At 45.9% G+C, this 17750-nt stretch overlaps 10 non-coding genes and 1 pseudogene across 10 annotated transcripts; all 11 read left to right on the plus strand.

Moving 5' to 3' along the window:
- The first annotated feature begins 277 nt into the window (after nucleotides 1–277).
- On the plus strand, nucleotides 278–468 carry LOC120982922. Its single transcript, XR_005775003.1, has one exon. It is a non-coding gene; the product is annotated as a U2 spliceosomal RNA (small nuclear RNA).
- Nucleotides 469–1505: 1037 nt separating this feature from the next.
- Nucleotides 1506–1696, plus strand: LOC120982923. Its single transcript, XR_005775004.1, has one exon. It is a non-coding gene; the product is annotated as a U2 spliceosomal RNA (small nuclear RNA).
- A 1034-nt stretch (nucleotides 1697–2730) lies between these two features.
- LOC120982924 lies at nucleotides 2731–2921 on the plus strand. The gene has a single exon (XR_005775005.1). It is a non-coding gene; the product is annotated as a U2 spliceosomal RNA (small nuclear RNA).
- Nucleotides 2922–3955: 1034 nt separating this feature from the next.
- On the plus strand, nucleotides 3956–4146 carry LOC120982925. The gene has a single exon (XR_005775006.1). It is a non-coding gene; the product is annotated as a U2 spliceosomal RNA (small nuclear RNA).
- Nucleotides 4147–6777: 2631 nt separating this feature from the next.
- On the plus strand, nucleotides 6778–6974 carry LOC120982898. The gene has a single exon (XR_005774990.1). It is a non-coding gene; the product is annotated as a U2 spliceosomal RNA (small nuclear RNA).
- A 1034-nt stretch (nucleotides 6975–8008) lies between these two features.
- On the plus strand, nucleotides 8009–8199 carry LOC120982926. The gene has a single exon (XR_005775007.1). It is a non-coding gene; the product is annotated as a U2 spliceosomal RNA (small nuclear RNA).
- Nucleotides 8200–9233: 1034 nt separating this feature from the next.
- LOC120982927 lies at nucleotides 9234–9424 on the plus strand. The gene has a single exon (XR_005775008.1). It is a non-coding gene; the product is annotated as a U2 spliceosomal RNA (small nuclear RNA).
- A 1034-nt stretch (nucleotides 9425–10458) lies between these two features.
- LOC120982928 lies at nucleotides 10459–10649 on the plus strand. Its single transcript, XR_005775009.1, has one exon. It is a non-coding gene; the product is annotated as a U2 spliceosomal RNA (small nuclear RNA).
- A 1035-nt stretch (nucleotides 10650–11684) lies between these two features.
- LOC120982929 lies at nucleotides 11685–11875 on the plus strand. Its single transcript, XR_005775010.1, has one exon. It is a non-coding gene; the product is annotated as a U2 spliceosomal RNA (small nuclear RNA).
- A 1035-nt stretch (nucleotides 11876–12910) lies between these two features.
- LOC120982932 lies at nucleotides 12911–13101 on the plus strand. The gene has a single exon (XR_005775012.1). It is a non-coding gene; the product is annotated as a U2 spliceosomal RNA (small nuclear RNA).
- A 1034-nt stretch (nucleotides 13102–14135) lies between these two features.
- LOC120982908 lies at nucleotides 14136–14226 on the plus strand (annotated as a pseudogene).
- The last annotated feature ends 3524 nt before the right edge of the window (nucleotides 14227–17750 follow it).

Genomic DNA, 17750 nt, shown 5'->3' on the forward strand with positions numbered 1-17750 from the left:
CTTTCTGCTTGGCGTGCTTTGGCACCGCACCAGGAATTTCGTGCGAAGAAAAGGCGTGTCCAAAAGTCGCGTGTGGGCGGAGCTATGCAGATAGCAAACACGAAAAGAAGCATGCTGGTGTGACTTCTGTGCGTAGGACGCGCGTGAACGTTTTCCCCGGTTTGTGAGAGAAAGAAGCCTCCCGGACTGTGTATTGGGCTGGGGACAGTAGTCTATTGCCTTCATTAGTGCTCTGCATTGGGGACCATCGGCCTGTACTGCGAACCCTTTTCAGGTTATCGCTTCTCGGCCTTTTGGCTAAGATCAAGTGTAGTATCTGTTCTTATCAGTTTAATATCTGATACGTCCCCTATCTGGGGACCATATATTAAATGGATTTTTCGAACAGGGAGATGGAAAAAGAGCTTGCTCTGTCCACTCCACGCATTGACCTGGTATTGCAGTACCTCCAGGACCGGTGCACCCCTTCTAATCCAGTATGAAAAAACAGAATGAAATTGAAATGGATTGCAAGCATCATCCTTCCAGCCAAGCAAGTGGAAAGTTGTGTGTGTCGTGCCTCCTTCAGCTTCTCCTCTGTCTGCCCAGTCAGTGCAGTGTTGCTTTTTGCATATAATACCTGCATCTAGTCTGTCAATCTCCTAATTGCATCAGCTGTCGGTTGTTTCCAGCACCAAGCAACCCATTCAGCCCCAGTGTCGTCACACACACCCTGGATCCAATTAAGACTGATGATTGGTTAATTGGCTTATCACCTGAATGAATTGTTTGGACCTCCCCTCCTCCACGTTTGATTTGGGCCTGTTGTGCACACCTCGGAGGGTTGCTGAGTCGTCTCTGGCAGGCAATTGACCCTTTTTTGTATCAAGTTGGCTGGATGTAACCATTTAGCTTTTGCAGTGCTTCAATAAATGAGTAAAGTTTGCCTGTGTCTCCCTCTTGTGGATCTTTTGAACTGGATTACTTAGTGGCTAAAAAGTAGCCCAGCACTTCCTATGCAGCTGGACCTACCTTGTCTGTTCAATGGACGGAACACTGCGCGTGTCACAAGAGCCTTGTCAGGTCAAGAGGTCAAAGAGGTCAAGTAAGGTCAGCTATTGGATGACATCACAAGGGCCCTGATGGAACACTCAACAATGGTGCCGTGACATCACAATCAACAATGGTTATCCTTTTTTTTTTTTTTTTTTTTTTTTTTTTCCTTTCACTCACTACTATTCCTATCATGCTTTCTGCTTGGCGTGCTTTGGCACCGCACCAGGAATTTCGTGCGAAGAAAAGGCGTGTCCAAAAGTCGCGTGTGGGCGGAGCTATGCAGATAGCAAACACGAAAAGAAGCATGCTGGTGTGACTTCTGTGCGTAGGACGCGCGTGAACGTTTTCCCCGGTTTGTGAGAGAAAGAAGCCTCCCGGACTGTGTATTGGGCTGGGGACAGTAGTCTATTGCCTTCATTAGTGCTCTGCATTGGGGACCATCGGCCTGTACTGCGAACCCTTTTCAGGTTATCGCTTCTCGGCCTTTTGGCTAAGATCAAGTGTAGTATCTGTTCTTATCAGTTTAATATCTGATACGTCCCCTATCTGGGGACCATATATTAAATGGATTTTTCGAACAGGGAGATGGAAAAAGAGCTTGCTCTGTCCACTCCACGCATTGACCTGGTATTGCAGTACCTCCAGGACCGGTGCACCCCTTCTAATCCAGTATGAAAAAACAGAATGAAATTGAAATGGATTGCAAGCATCATCCTTCCAGCCAAGCAAGTGGAAAGTTGTGTGTGTCGTGCCTCCTTCAGCTTCTCCTCTGTCTGCCCAGTCAGTGCAGTGTTGCTTTTTGCATATAATACCTGCATCTAGTCTGTCAATCTCCTAATTGCATCAGCTGTCGGTTGTTTCCAGCACCAAGCAACCCATTCAGCCCCAGTGTCGTCACACACACCCTGGATCCAATTAAGACTGATGATTGGTTAATTGGCTTATCACCTGAATGAATTGTTTGGACCTCCCCTCCTCCACGTTTGATTTGGGCCTGTTGTGCACACCTCGGAGGGTTGCTGAGTCGTCTCTGGCAGGCAATTGACCCTTTTTTGTATCAAGTTGGCTGGATGTAACCATTTAGCTTTTGCAGTGCTTCAATAAATGAGTAAAGTTTGCCTGTGTCTCCCTCTTGTGGATCTTTTGAACTGGATTACTTAGTGGCTAAAAAGTAGCCCAGCACTTCCTATGCAGCTGGACCTACCTTGTCTGTTCAATGGACGGAACACTGCGCGTGTCACAAGAGCCTTGTCAGGTCAAGAGGTCAAAGAGGTCAAGTAAGGTCAGCTATTGGATGACATCACAAGGGCCCTGATGGAACACTCAACAATGGTGCCGTGACATCACAATCAACAATGGTTATCCTTTTTTTTTTTTTTTTTTTTTTTTTCCTTTCACTCACTACTATTCCTATCATGCTTTCTGCTTGGCGTGCTTTGGCACCGCACCAGGAATTTCGTGCGAAGAAAAGGCGTGTCCAAAAGTCGCGTGTGGGCGGAGCTATGCAGATAGCAAACACGAAAAGAAGCATGCTGGTGTGACTTCTGTGCGTAGGACGCGCGTGAACGTTTTCCCCGGTTTGTGAGAGAAAGAAGCCTCCCGGACTGTGTATTGGGCTGGGGACAGTAGTCTATTGCCTTCATTAGTGCTCTGCATTGGGGACCATCGGCCTGTACTGCGAACCCTTTTCAGGTTATCGCTTCTCGGCCTTTTGGCTAAGATCAAGTGTAGTATCTGTTCTTATCAGTTTAATATCTGATACGTCCCCTATCTGGGGACCATATATTAAATGGATTTTTCGAACAGGGAGATGGAAAAAGAGCTTGCTCTGTCCACTCCACGCATTGACCTGGTATTGCAGTACCTCCAGGACCGGTGCACCCCTTCTAATCCAGTATGAAAAAACAGAATGAAATTGAAATGGATTGCAAGCATCATCCTTCCAGCCAAGCAAGTGGAAAGTTGTGTGTGTCGTGCCTCCTTCAGCTTCTCCTCTGTCTGCCCAGTCAGTGCAGTGTTGCTTTTTGCATATAATACCTGCATCTAGTCTGTCAATCTCCTAATTGCATCAGCTGTCGGTTGTTTCCAGCACCAAGCAACCCATTCAGCCCCAGTGTCGTCACACACACCCTGGATCCAATTAAGACTGATGATTGGTTAATTGGCTTATCACCTGAATGAATTGTTTGGACCTCCCCTCCTCCACGTTTGATTTGGGCCTGTTGTGCACACCTCGGAGGGTTGCTGAGTCGTCTCTGGCAGGCAATTGACCCTTTTTTGTATCAAGTTGGCTGGATGTAACCATTTAGCTTTTGCAGTGCTTCAATAAATGAGTAAAGTTTGCCTGTGTCTCCCTCTTGTGGATCTTTTGAACTGGATTACTTAGTGGCTAAAAAGTAGCCCAGCACTTCCTATGCAGCTGGACCTACCTTGTCTGTTCAATGGACGGAACACTGCGCGTGTCACAAGAGCCTTGTCAGGTCAAGAGGTCAAAGAGGTCAAGTAAGGTCAGCTATTGGATGACATCACAAGGGCCCTGATGGAACACTCAACAATGGTGCCGTGACATCACAATCAACAATGGTTATCCTTTTTTTTTTTTTTTTTTTTTTTTTCCTTTCACTCACTACTATTCCTATCATGCTTTCTGCTTGGCGTGCTTTGGCACCGCACCAGGAATTTCGTGCGAAGAAAAGGCGTGTCCAAAAGTCGCGTGTGGGCGGAGCTATGCAGATAGCAAACACGAAAAGAAGCATGCTGGTGTGACTTCTGTGCGTAGGACGCGCGTGAACGTTTTCCCCGGTTTGTGAGAGAAAGAAGCCTCCCGGACTGTGTATTGGGCTGGGGACAGTAGTCTATTGCCTTCATTAGTGCTCTGCATTGGGGACCATCGGCCTGTACTGCGAACCCTTTTCAGGTTATCGCTTCTCGGCCTTTTGGCTAAGATCAAGTGTAGTATCTGTTCTTATCAGTTTAATATCTGATACGTCCCCTATCTGGGGACCATATATTAAATGGATTTTTCGAACAGGGAGATGGAAAAAGAGCTTGCTCTGTCCACTCCACGCATTGACCTGGTATTGCAGTACCTCCAGGACCGGTGCACCCCTTCTAATCCAGTATGAAAAAACAGAATGAAATTGAAATGGATTGCAAGCATCATCCTTCCAGCCAAGCAAGTGGAAAGTTGTGTGCGTCGTGCCTCCTTCAGCTTCTCCTCTGTCTGCCCAGTCAGTGCAGTGTTGCTTTTTGCATATAATACCTGCATCTAGTCTGTCAATCTCCTAATTGCATCAGCTGTCGGTTGTTTCCAGCACCAAGCAACCCATTCAGCCCCAGTGTCGTCACACACACCCTGGATCCAATTAAGACTGATGATTGGTTAATTGGCTTATCACCTGAATGAATTGTTTGGACCTCCCCTCCTCCACGTTTGATTTGGGCCTGTTGTGCACACCTCGGAGGGTTGCTGAGTCGTCTCTGGCAGGCAATTGACCCTTTTTTGTATCAAGTTGGCTGGATGTAACCATTTAGCTTTTGCAGTGCTTCAATAAATGAGTAAAGTTTGCCTGTGTCTCCCTCTTGTGGATCTTTTGAACTGGATTACTTAGTGGCTAAAAAGTAGCCCAGCACTTCCTATGCAGCTGGACCTACCTTGTCTGTTCAATGGACGGAACACTGCGCGTGTCACAAGAGCCTTGTCAGGTCAAGAGGTCAAAGAGGTCAAGTAAGGTCAGCTATTGGATGACATCACAAGGGCCCTGATGGAACACTCAACAATGGTGCCGTGACATCACAATCAACAATGGTTATCCTTTTTTTTTTTTTTTTTTTTTTTCCTTTCACTCACTACTATTCCTATCATGCTTTCTGCTTGGCGTGCTTTGGCACCGCACCAGGAATTTCGTGCGAAGAAAAGGCGTGTCCAAAAGTCGCGTGTGGGCGGAGCTATGCAGATAGCAAACACGAAAAGAAGCATGCTGGTGTGACTTCTGTGCGTAGGACGCGCGTGAACGTTTTCCCCGGTTTGTGAGAGAAAGAAGCCTCCCGGACTGTGTATTGGGCTGGGGACAGTAGTCTATTGCCTTCATTAGTGCTCTGCATTGGGGACCATCGGCCTGTACTGCGAACCCTTTTCAGGTTATCGCTTCTCGGCCTTTTGGCTAAGATCAAGTGTAGGGATACATCGGTCTTAGTCAGAAGGTGCCTGGGGTACCCGTCTCCTCTGCCTTGGAGGTTGGGGCCGCGCTGAAAAGTTCGGTCCTGCCTCCTTGCTGCTATTGGGGAGCGGCTTAGTCCCTGGGCAACGAGGAGCGATCACCTGCCTGCTACTTCGGTGGTAGGGCGCTACCAGTCCCTGGAACGTGGTCTTCGCTTGCTGGATGGAAGAATCGCCGGAAATGGAGATCCAGGATCCTGTGTTGGACGAAGTTCCGTCATTTGAAAGGCTCAAGAATGGCGTTCGGTTCCTGTTATTGGATACCAAGAAGAAGGAGAAAGGACTCGTATTTTTGGTGGAAGAAATTCTGTTTGGCCTTATAGAGGTACGGAAAGACATGATATTATCCATGCTTGAATTCCCAAGGCGTGGGATGTTTGATGTCATCTTCGCTACAGAAGATATATGTGCAGTTGTGGCAAAAAGACTGGAACATTTCAGATTGAGTCCGGTTATGAATGGAGTCAAGGTGATATTGCACTTTCCCAGAAGGGAGAGAGTTTTGACTGTGAGAATGTACAGCCCATACGTGGCTGAAGAAGACATTGTGACTTTCTTACTGAGGTTTTGTGACAAAGTTGATTGTAGTGGTAAAATCTACAATAAGTATGGGATCTGGTCCACAAAGTGGAAATTTTTTGTAAAATTTAAAGAGAGTTCTGAAGGAGAAGTTGTGTTTCCACCAAGTAGATTTAAACTTGGGAGTGTAAACGGTGACCTTTTCTTTAACGGAATGCAGGAATTCTGTAAAAATTGTAAAAGATACGGTCATGAAAAAGATACTTGTACTAACCAGTGGTGTTTGAGATGTGAGGAGTTTGGTCACTTAGCAGCGAATTGCAAAAAAGAAAAGAAATGTAATTTATGCGGTGAAAACGGTCATGTTTACTTGTCCTGTCCAAAGAGGAAAGGAGAAGAAACAAAAAGAAAGAGAAGAGAAGAGAGTAAACAGAGAAAAGAGGAAAGCCAAGGTGGTATTAGGAGAGTGGTGAAGGAAAGTGAGAGAGAAGAAAAGAAAATAGAGGTGAGAGAGAAAAAAGAAGTGAGGAAAGAAGTGAGAAAAGGAGAAAAAGAGGAAAAAGAAGGGAGAAAAGAAGAGAAAGGGAAAACTGGGTTTCAATACGAAACCGGGAGTGGAGAAGTAGGAAAAGAAATAGAAGAACTTACAAAAACAGGCATTGATCTGGGATGCTTGTTTAGTAAAGTAAGGAAGCTATTAGGAGAACAAAGAGTCAAGTTTTTTGAGTATTATAAGGTCCCTCAGTGTCATCAAGGGGGAGTACCAGAAAATATAAGTGCAGATATGATTTTGCATAGGAATGTGTTAAGGTTAATGGCATATTATGCCTGGAAGGGGGGTCTAAGACCAGGCTGAAAAGAATGGGAAAATTTGTGTTTCTTTTGTTGTTATATGTTTGTCATGTTTGTTAATATTATTTTTTTAGAAAATAAGAAATATAAATAAAAATTAAAAAAGAAAGTTGGTATGGATGATGAGGCGTGGGGCATAAAAAGTGTCTAGTACAATTATGCCGCGTCTTCTGACGCATCAACTAAAAAAAAAAAATCTGTTCTTATCAGTTTAATATCTGATACGTCCCCTATCTGGGGACCATATATTAAATGGATTTTTCGAACAGGGAGATGGAAAAAGAGCTTGCTCTGTCCACTCCACGCATTGACCTGGTATTGCAGTACCTCCAGGACCGGTGCACCCCTTCTAATCCAGTATGAAAAAACAGAATGAAATTGAAATGGATTGCAAGCATCATCCTTCCAGCCAAGCAAGTGGAAAGTTGTGTGTGTCGTGCCTCCTTCAGCTTCTCCTCTGTCTGCCCAGTCAGTGCAGTGTTGCTTTTTGCATATAATACCTGCATCTAGTCTGTCAATCTCCTAATTGCATCAGCTGTCGGTTGTTTCCAGCACCAAGCAACCCATTCAGCCCCAGTGTCGTCACACACACCCTGGATCCAATTAAGACTGATGATTGGTTAATTGGCTTATCACCTGAATGAATTGTTTGGACCTCCCCTCCTCCACGTTTGATTTGGGCCTGTTGTGCACACCTCGGAGGGTTGCTGAGTCGTCTCTGGCAGGCAATTGACCCTTTTTTGTATCAAGTTGGCTGGATGTAACCATTTAGCTTTTGCAGTGCTTCAATAAATGAGTAAAGTTTGCCTGTGTCTCCCTCTTGTGGATCTTTTGAACTGGATTACTTAGTGGCTAAAAAGTAGCCCAGCACTTCCTATGCAGCTGGACCTACCTTGTCTGTTCAATGGACGGAACACTGCGCGTGTCACAAGAGCCTTGTCAGGTCAAGAGGTCAAAGAGGTCAAGTAAGGTCAGCTATTGGATGACATCACAAGGGCCCTGATGGAACACTCAACAATGGTGCCGTGACATCACAATCAACAATGGTTATCCTTTTTTTTTTTTTTTTTTTTTTTTTCCTTTCACTCACTACTATTCCTATCATGCTTTCTGCTTGGCGTGCTTTGGCACCGCACCAGGAATTTCGTGCGAAGAAAAGGCGTGTCCAAAAGTCGCGTGTGGGCGGAGCTATGCAGATAGCAAACACGAAAAGAAGCATGCTGGTGTGACTTCTGTGCGTAGGACGCGCGTGAACGTTTTCCCCGGTTTGTGAGAGAAAGAAGCCTCCCGGACTGTGTATTGGGCTGGGGACAGTAGTCTATTGCCTTCATTAGTGCTCTGCATTGGGGACCATCGGCCTGTACTGCGAACCCTTTTCAGGTTATCGCTTCTCGGCCTTTTGGCTAAGATCAAGTGTAGTATCTGTTCTTATCAGTTTAATATCTGATACGTCCCCTATCTGGGGACCATATATTAAATGGATTTTTCGAACAGGGAGATGGAAAAAGAGCTTGCTCTGTCCACTCCACGCATTGACCTGGTATTGCAGTACCTCCAGGACCGGTGCACCCCTTCTAATCCAGTATGAAAAAACAGAATGAAATTGAAATGGATTGCAAGCATCATCCTTCCAGCCAAGCAAGTGGAAAGTTGTGTGTGTCGTGCCTCCTTCAGCTTCTCCTCTGTCTGCCCAGTCAGTGCAGTGTTGCTTTTTGCATATAATACCTGCATCTAGTCTGTCAATCTCCTAATTGCATCAGCTGTCGGTTGTTTCCAGCACCAAGCAACCCATTCAGCCCCAGTGTCGTCACACACACCCTGGATCCAATTAAGACTGATGATTGGTTAATTGGCTTATCACCTGAATGAATTGTTTGGACCTCCCCTCCTCCACGTTTGATTTGGGCCTGTTGTGCACACCTCGGAGGGTTGCTGAGTCGTCTCTGGCAGGCAATTGACCCTTTTTTGTATCAAGTTGGCTGGATGTAACCATTTAGCTTTTGCAGTGCTTCAATAAATGAGTAAAGTTTGCCTGTGTCTCCCTCTTGTGGATCTTTTGAACTGGATTACTTAGTGGCTAAAAAGTAGCCCAGCACTTCCTATGCAGCTGGACCTACCTTGTCTGTTCAATGGACGGAACACTGCGCGTGTCACAAGAGCCTTGTCAGGTCAAGAGGTCAAAGAGGTCAAGTAAGGTCAGCTATTGGATGACATCACAAGGGCCCTGATGGAACACTCAACAATGGTGCCGTGACATCACAATCAACAATGGTTATCCTTTTTTTTTTTTTTTTTTTTTTTTTCCTTTCACTCACTACTATTCCTATCATGCTTTCTGCTTGGCGTGCTTTGGCACCGCACCAGGAATTTCGTGCGAAGAAAAGGCGTGTCCAAAAGTCGCGTGTGGGCGGAGCTATGCAGATAGCAAACACGAAAAGAAGCATGCTGGTGTGACTTCTGTGCGTAGGACGCGCGTGAACGTTTTCCCCGGTTTGTGAGAGAAAGAAGCCTCCCGGACTGTGTATTGGGCTGGGGACAGTAGTCTATTGCCTTCATTAGTGCTCTGCATTGGGGACCATCGGCCTGTACTGCGAACCCTTTTCAGGTTATCGCTTCTCGGCCTTTTGGCTAAGATCAAGTGTAGTATCTGTTCTTATCAGTTTAATATCTGATACGTCCCCTATCTGGGGACCATATATTAAATGGATTTTTCGAACAGGGAGATGGAAAAAGAGCTTGCTCTGTCCACTCCACGCATTGACCTGGTATTGCAGTACCTCCAGGACCGGTGCACCCCTTCTAATCCAGTATGAAAAAACAGAATGAAATTGAAATGGATTGCAAGCATCATCCTTCCAGCCAAGCAAGTGGAAAGTTGTGTGTGTCGTGCCTCCTTCAGCTTCTCCTCTGTCTGCCCAGTCAGTGCAGTGTTGCTTTTTGCATATAATACCTGCATCTAGTCTGTCAATCTCCTAATTGCATCAGCTGTCGGTTGTTTCCAGCACCAAGCAACCCATTCAGCCCCAGTGTCGTCACACACACCCTGGATCCAATTAAGACTGATGATTGGTTAATTGGCTTATCACCTGAATGAATTGTTTGGACCTCCCCTCCTCCACGTTTGATTTGGGCCTGTTGTGCACACCTCGGAGGGTTGCTGAGTCGTCTCTGGCAGGCAATTGACCCTTTTTTGTATCAAGTTGGCTGGATGTAACCATTTAGCTTTTGCAGTGCTTCAATAAATGAGTAAAGTTTGCCTGTGTCTCCCTCTTGTGGATCTTTTGAACTGGATTACTTAGTGGCTAAAAAGTAGCCCAGCACTTCCTATGCAGCTGGACCTACCTTGTCTGTTCAATGGACGGAACACTGCGCGTGTCACAAGAGCCTTGTCAGGTCAAGAGGTCAAAGAGGTCAAGTAAGGTCAGCTATTGGATGACATCACAAGGGCCCTGATGGAACACTCAACAATGGTGCCGTGACATCACAATCAACAATGGTTATCCTTTTTTTTTTTTTTTTTTTTTTTTTCCTTTCACTCACTACTATTCCTATCATGCTTTCTGCTTGGCGTGCTTTGGCACCGCACCAGGAATTTCGTGCGAAGAAAAGGCGTGTCCAAAAGTCGCGTGTGGGCGGAGCTATGCAGATAGCAAACACGAAAAGAAGCATGCTGGTGTGACTTCTGTGCGTAGGACGCGCGTGAACGTTTTCCCCGGTTTGTGAGAGAAAGAAGCCTCCCGGACTGTGTATTGGGCTGGGGACAGTAGTCTATTGCCTTCATTAGTGCTCTGCATTGGGGACCATCGGCCTGTACTGCGAACCCTTTTCAGGTTATCGCTTCTCGGCCTTTTGGCTAAGATCAAGTGTAGTATCTGTTCTTATCAGTTTAATATCTGATACGTCCCCTATCTGGGGACCATATATTAAATGGATTTTTCGAACAGGGAGATGGAAAAAGAGCTTGCTCTGTCCACTCCACGCATTGACCTGGTATTGCAGTACCTCCAGGACCGGTGCACCCCTTCTAATCCAGTATGAAAAAACAGAATGAAATTGAAATGGATTGCAAGCATCATCCTTCCAGCCAAGCAAGTGGAAAGTTGTGTGTGTCGTGCCTCCTTCAGCTTCTCCTCTGTCTGCCCAGTCAGTGCAGTGTTGCTTTTTGCATATAATACCTGCATCTAGTCTGTCAATCTCCTAATTGCATCAGCTGTCGGTTGTTTCCAGCACCAAGCAACCCATTCAGCCCCAGTGTCGTCACACACACCCTGGATCCAATTAAGACTGATGATTGGTTAATTGGCTTATCACCTGAATGAATTGTTTGGACCTCCCCTCCTCCACGTTTGATTTGGGCCTGTTGTGCACACCTCGGAGGGTTGCTGAGTCGTCTCTGGCAGGCAATTGACCCTTTTTTGTATCAAGTTGGCTGGATGTAACCATTTAGCTTTTGCAGTGCTTCAATAAATGAGTAAAGTTTGCCTGTGTCTCCCTCTTGTGGATCTTTTGAACTGGATTACTTAGTGGCTAAAAAGTAGCCCAGCACTTCCTATGCAGCTGGACCTACCTTGTCTGTTCAATGGACGGAACACTGCGCGTGTCACAAGAGCCTTGTCAGGTCAAGAGGTCAAAGAGGTCAAGTAAGGTCAGCTATTGGATGACATCACAAGGGCCCTGATGGAACACTCAACAATGGTGCCGTGACATCACAATCAACAATGGTTATCCTTTTTTTTTTTTTTTTTTTTTTTTTTCCTTTCACTCACTACTATTCCTATCATGCTTTCTGCTTGGCGTGCTTTGGCACCGCACCAGGAATTTCGTGCGAAGAAAAGGCGTGTCCAAAAGTCGCGTGTGGGCGGAGCTATGCAGATAGCAAACACGAAAAGAAGCATGCTGGTGTGACTTCTGTGCGTAGGACGCGCGTGAACGTTTTCCCCGGTTTGTGAGAGAAAGAAGCCTCCCGGACTGTGTATTGGGCTGGGGACAGTAGTCTATTGCCTTCATTAGTGCTCTGCATTGGGGACCATCGGCCTGTACTGCGAACCCTTTTCAGGTTATCGCTTCTCGGCCTTTTGGCTAAGATCAAGTGTAGTATCTGTTCTTATCAGTTTAATATCTGATACGTCCCCTATCTGGGGACCATATATTAAATGGATTTTTCGAACAGGGAGATGGAAAAAGAGCTTGCTCTGTCCACTCCACGCATTGACCTGGTATTGCAGTACCTCCAGGACCGGTGCACCCCTTCTAATCCAGTATGAAAAAACAGAATGAAATTGAAATGGATTGCAAGCATCATCCTTCCAGCCAAGCAAGTGGAAAGTTGTGTGTGTCGTGCCTCCTTCAGCTTCTCCTCTGTCTGCCCAGTCAGTGCAGTGTTGCTTTTTGCATATAATACCTGCATCTAGTCTGTCAATCTCCTAATTGCATCAGCTGTCGGTTGTTTCCAGCACCAAGCAACCCATTCAGCCCCAGTGTCGTCACACACACCCTGGATCCAATTAAGACTGATGATTGGTTAATTGGCTTATCACCTGAATGAATTGTTTGGACCTCCCCTCCTCCACGTTTGATTTGGGCCTGTTGTGCACACCTCGGAGGGTTGCTGAGTCGTCTCTGGCAGGCAATTGACCCTTTTTTGTATCAAGTTGGCTGGATGTAACCATTTAGCTTTTGCAGTGCTTCAATAAATGAGTAAAGTTTGCCTGTGTCTCCCTCTTGTGGATCTTTTGAACTGGATTACTTAGTGGCTAAAAAGTAGCCCAGCACTTCCTATGCAGCTGGACCTACCTTGTCTGTTCAATGGACGGAACACTGCGCGTGTCACAAGAGCCTTGTCAGGTCAAGAGGTCAAAGAGGTCAAGTAAGGTCAGCTATTGGATGACATCACAAGGGCCCTGATGGAACACTCAACAATGGTGCCGTGACATCACAATCAACAATGGTTATCCTTTTTTTTTTTTTTTTTTTTTTTTTTCCTTTCACTCACTACTATTCCTATCATGCTTTCTGCTTGGCGTGCTTTGGCACCGCACCAGGAATTTCGTGCGAAGAAAAGGCGTGTCCAAAAGTCGCGTGTGGGCGGAGCTATGCAGATAGCAAACACGAAAAGAAGCATGCTGGTGTGACTTCTGTGCGTAGGACGCGCGTGAACGTTTTCCCCGGTTTGTGAGAGAAAGAAGCCTCCCGGACTGTGTATTGGGCTGGGGACAGTAGTCTATTGCCTTCATTAGTGCTCTGCATTGGGGACCATCGGCCTGTACTGCGAACCCTTTTCAGGTTATCGCTTCTCGGCCTTTTGGCTAAGATCAAGTGTAGTATCTGTTCTTATCAGTTTAATATCTGATACGTCCCCTATCTGGGGACCATATATTAAATGGATTTTTCGAACAGGGAGATGGAAAAAGAGCTTGCTCTGTCCACTCCACGCATTGACCTGGTATTGCAGTACCTCCAGGACCGGTGCACCCCTTCTAATCCAGTATGAAAAAACAGAATGAAATTGAAATGGATTGCAAGCATCATCCTTCCAGCCAAGCAAGTGGAAAGTTGTGTGTGTCGTGCCTCCTTCAGCTTCTCCTCTGTCTGCCCAGTCAGTGCAGTGTTGCTTTTTGCATATAATACCTGCATCTAGTCTGTCAATCTCCTAATTGCATCAGCTGTCGGTTGTTTCCAGCACCAAGCAACCCATTCAGCCCCAGTGTCGTCACACACACCCTGGATCCAATTAAGACTGATGATTGGTTAATTGGCTTATCACCTGAATGAATTGTTTGGACCTCCCCTCCTCCACGTTTGATTTGGGCCTGTTGTGCACACCTCGGAGGGTTGCTGAGTCGTCTCTGGCAGGCAATTGACCCTTTTTTGTATCAAGTTGGCTGGATGTAACCATTTAGCTTTTGCAGTGCTTCAATAAATGAGTAAAGTTTGCCTGTGTCTCCCTCTTGTGGATCTTTTGAACTGGATTACTTAGTGGCTAAAAAGTAGCCCAGCACTTCCTATGCAGCTGGACCTACCTTGTCTGTTCAATGGACGGAACACTGCGCGTGTCACAAGAGCCTTGTCAGGTCAAGAGGTCAAAGAGGTCAAGTAAGGTCAGCTATTGGATGACATCACAAGGGCCCTGATGGAACACTCAACAATGGTGCCGTGACATCACAATCAACAATGGTTATCCTTTTTTTTTTTTTTTTTTTTTTTTTCCTTTCACTCACTACTATTCCTATCATGCTTTCTGCTTGGCGTGCTTTGGCACCGCACCAGGAATTTCGTGCGAAGAAAAGGCGTGTCCAAAAGTCGCGTGTGGGCGGAGCTATGCAGATAGCAAACACGAAAAGAAGCATGCTGGTGTGACTTCTGTGCGTAGGACGCGCGTGAACGTTTTCCCCGGTTTGTGAGAGAAAGAAGCCTCCCGGACTGTGTATTGGGCTGGGGACAGTAGTCTATTGCCTTCATTAGTGCTCTGCATTGGGGACCATCGGCCTGTACTGCGAACCCTTTTCAGGTTATCGCTTCTCGGCCTTTTGGCTAAGATCAAGTGTAGTATCTTCGGTGCTGCACTTGTTTCTGCGTCAGAAGGTAGGACCCGGGTACCCTCTCTCTCGGCCTGGGGGGATCGTTCAGGTTTATAGCCTGGACTTCACCCCCCTGCTGCTATTGGGAGAGAGGCTTAGTCCCGGGGACGTCGAGTTGCGATCCCCCGAACCTCTGTGAGTCCCAGGACTCGCAGGGGAGCATTTTTCATTTTGTCCTTAGAGACAAGCGCCTGGTAACATCTATGGCAGACGACCCGGGAGGAGGAGGTGACGAGGTCGATGGAGGAGGAGGAGTCGGAGGAGTCGGAGGAGTTGGAGGAGTCAGAGGAGTCGGAGGAACCGGAGGAGCCGGAGGAATCGATAACGAAGGATTCACTACCGTGGGAAAGAAAAAGAATGGCGGAGCTTCACGGAAAAATTCAAAGGATGACGGAAGGAAGGAGGAAACCAAGAAAGATGGATCCCGAGGCGGAACAGAAAAATTGAAGGAAAATATACCAAGAAAAGAAGAAGATGACGAGCACCAGATCCCGGATTACGCTAAAATCAAAGATACCGTCCGTTTATACGTCACTGAGGGTAAAAAAGACAAATATAATTTGCTTTATTTGGTAGAGAAAGTCCTGTATGGCGTGTTTGGCGTACAGAGGCAAGAGATCTTGGCCATACAGGACTACCCGAAGAGGCGTGTCTACGATGTGACTTTTACCCAAAACGGTATTTTTAAAAGTTTTTTAGCGAAGGTTCCACAATGCATAAATGATGAGAGAATACGAGGTCTTAAAATTTATGAGCATGAAATCGACGAAACTTTTACTGTTGTTATAAAAATGTATTCGCCATTCGCTAACCTTAATGTTATTACTGCATTTTTATCTCAATATTTTAAGAAAATCGTTTCAGTCACGAAAATTTTAAACACCGCCGGGATCTGGACGTCAAAGTGGCTTTTTAAAGTTATTGGTAACCGTGATCCCAATCATCCAGGAGGTCTCATCTTACCCCCAGCACGTTTTAAACTGGGGGACATGGTAGGTGACATGTTTTTTTCCAATATGCCACCTTACTGCAGGCTTTGTAAGAAGTATGGGCATTATAATAATGACTGTATGAGTACATGCAAGAACTGCGGCAGCACTGAGCATGACACCCGAGAGTGCGCAGCGGGCAAAAGATGTTATGCATGTACTCGTACAGGTCACCTCTCACGAGATTGCCCTTTTAGAAAATCCGAGGCACAGCCAGGGCAGCAGAAGCAGCCAGAGAGGCAGGCGGAACCTGGGAAACAAGAGCAAACCAAACCACAGCCCCAAGGAGAGGAGCAGGAGCGCATGGATACCACGAGCGGACCCCCCCAGCCTGGGGAGCCGAAGGAAAAGCGAAACAAGAGAAAGTCCAGTGATCAGCGGACGAGTAAGCCCCCTCCAGAGATGGAGACTGGGGGTGGATCGAATGATGCTGATCCGCCTGGCCCGCACTCGGTCCCTGGGCACACTCCAGAAGATCCGGGTGGAGCCGCGGCGTCCAAAAAGAGGAGGGACCTAACACCGGTGGCGGGAAGCCAAGGGGGGATGCCATCTGGGGGACCAGTGGCGGATCCCGGAGGCAGCCAACCAGGTCCTTCCTCTCACCCGAGTGGTGACACTGAGGGTACGGTCACTACGGTGCCGGAAACCGTCCTCAGTGGGCCCTCTGCCCCGGAACGGGAGAGGGTTGGCGCTGCGGCTCTGAGACCTGAAGCCATATATAGTAGCCCGGCGTGGCAGATGTCGATGGAGTGTATGCTGATGGGAGCGGGGGGTCTGCTGAGCGATGGTAGCTCCTCTCCTGCAGTATCCGAGCGTTCAATAACATCTGGGGCGCTTGGTGGCGAAGAAAGCGGCGGAGAACTCTCTGAGCTTGCTGATGCTGTCTGAACTGTGCCAAGGTAAGACAACAAACTCCCTTTTTAATCTTTTATTATGGCTATTTTAAAAGGCATTTCCCTGAACACCAGAAGCGTGCATTCTAGAATAAGACGAATTGCACTTTTTAACTATCTGTCTATTTTATCAGCTTCGGTGTTTTTTTTACAGGAGTGCTGCATCCCCCACAGTCAGAATTATAGGAAATATAAAAATGACTGGAGACTCGGACCTTCCGTTTGGTCCGGGTCAAACAAGAACAAGTCGGGGGGTGTAGCTATTTTATTTAAGGGAAATGTCTTAATAGATCATATTAACGAGATTTTACCAGGGAGGATTTTATTGGTCAAAGCTTTTATTGATGGTTTTAGATGGCAGTTTTTAAATTTTTATGGTTTTACTGAAAAAAAAGAGAGAGCAGAAATGCTTGAAATTTTACCTCTTTTTATTAATGATTCAGAGCCTTTGATTTTAGCAGGAGATTTTAATTGCATTTTAAGGGGTGAACGCCGGTTCTCCAACGCAGTGAGCAGGAACTATGACAGATCCTCCTCTCTGCTCAAAAACATTGTCATAGATTTCAAGCTCACTGACGTTTTTAAAAAGTGTAACAGCCATTTATCTGAAGAGGCCGGCGTTACCTGGGGCAACGCTACCTGTAAGTCCCGAATCGATTTTATTTTCTGCTCTAATCAAGTACTGCCTTTTAATTGCAAGCTTTTAACCAATATTTTTTCAGATCATAAATTGTTGTCTTTTAAGGTGCAGTTGGGTGGCAATCACCAAAAGAAAAAAACATGGAAACTGAATGTCTCCCTTTTAAAAGACCCCAAAATTTTATCTGATTTTATTGTGTTTTACAAGTACTGCAGGCGGGTAAGGAACCCCAGAAGACCTATTACAGAATGGTGGGAAAGTATGAAGAAGAAGATCAAGACCTTTTTTATTAATAGGGGGAAACTCAAGGCCCAAGAAAAAAAGAAATTTTATGACGATCTAAATACCCGCCTGCAGACACAGTACAAGCTCCGCGATCTGGGCATGGATGTTAAAAAAGAAATTCTTGATATTAAAAAAGAGATTTCACAGTGCCTGGAGCAGAAAAGTAAAGAAATAATGTTTCGCTCTAAAATCCAACATCTTGAGGAGAACGAAACCTGCTCCAGGTACTTTTTTAAAAAAATACAAGAAAAACGTGCCCAGATTGAGGAGCTTGGGGGGGTAAGAAATATAAATGGTATTCTCAAAAAAGTCCATGAATTTTACTCTGAATTATTTAACGAGAAAAAAGTTGATAAACATTTTATGAAGGACTCGCTGAAGGGGATTGAAAATGTTTTAGATGCTGACTCTCAAAGATTTTTATTGCAGGAAATCACCGAGCAAGAGGTTTTAGAGACGGTCAAGAGTTTTAAGAAGGACAAGGTGCCCGGCCCCGATGGTATACCCATTGAGTTTTATATTACCTTTTATGGCATTTTAAAAGAAGATTTATTTTCTCTTTTAAAAGATGTTTTTAGGTCTAAGGCCCTCCCGGGATCCTGGAAAAAAGGTGAGGTCTCCCTTTTATACAAAAAAGGCGACAAGACAGACATAAAAAATTGGAGACCGATCACATTGCTTTGCTGTGACTACAAAATCATGGCAAAGCTATGTGCAAATAGATTAAAGAAAGTCATCCAC

The sequence above is a fragment of the Bufo bufo genome, assembly GCF_905171765.1.
Source record: "Bufo bufo chromosome 6 unlocalized genomic scaffold, aBufBuf1.1 SUPER_6_unloc_3, whole genome shotgun sequence".
NCBI lineage: Eukaryota > Metazoa > Chordata > Amphibia > Anura > Bufonidae > Bufo > Bufo bufo.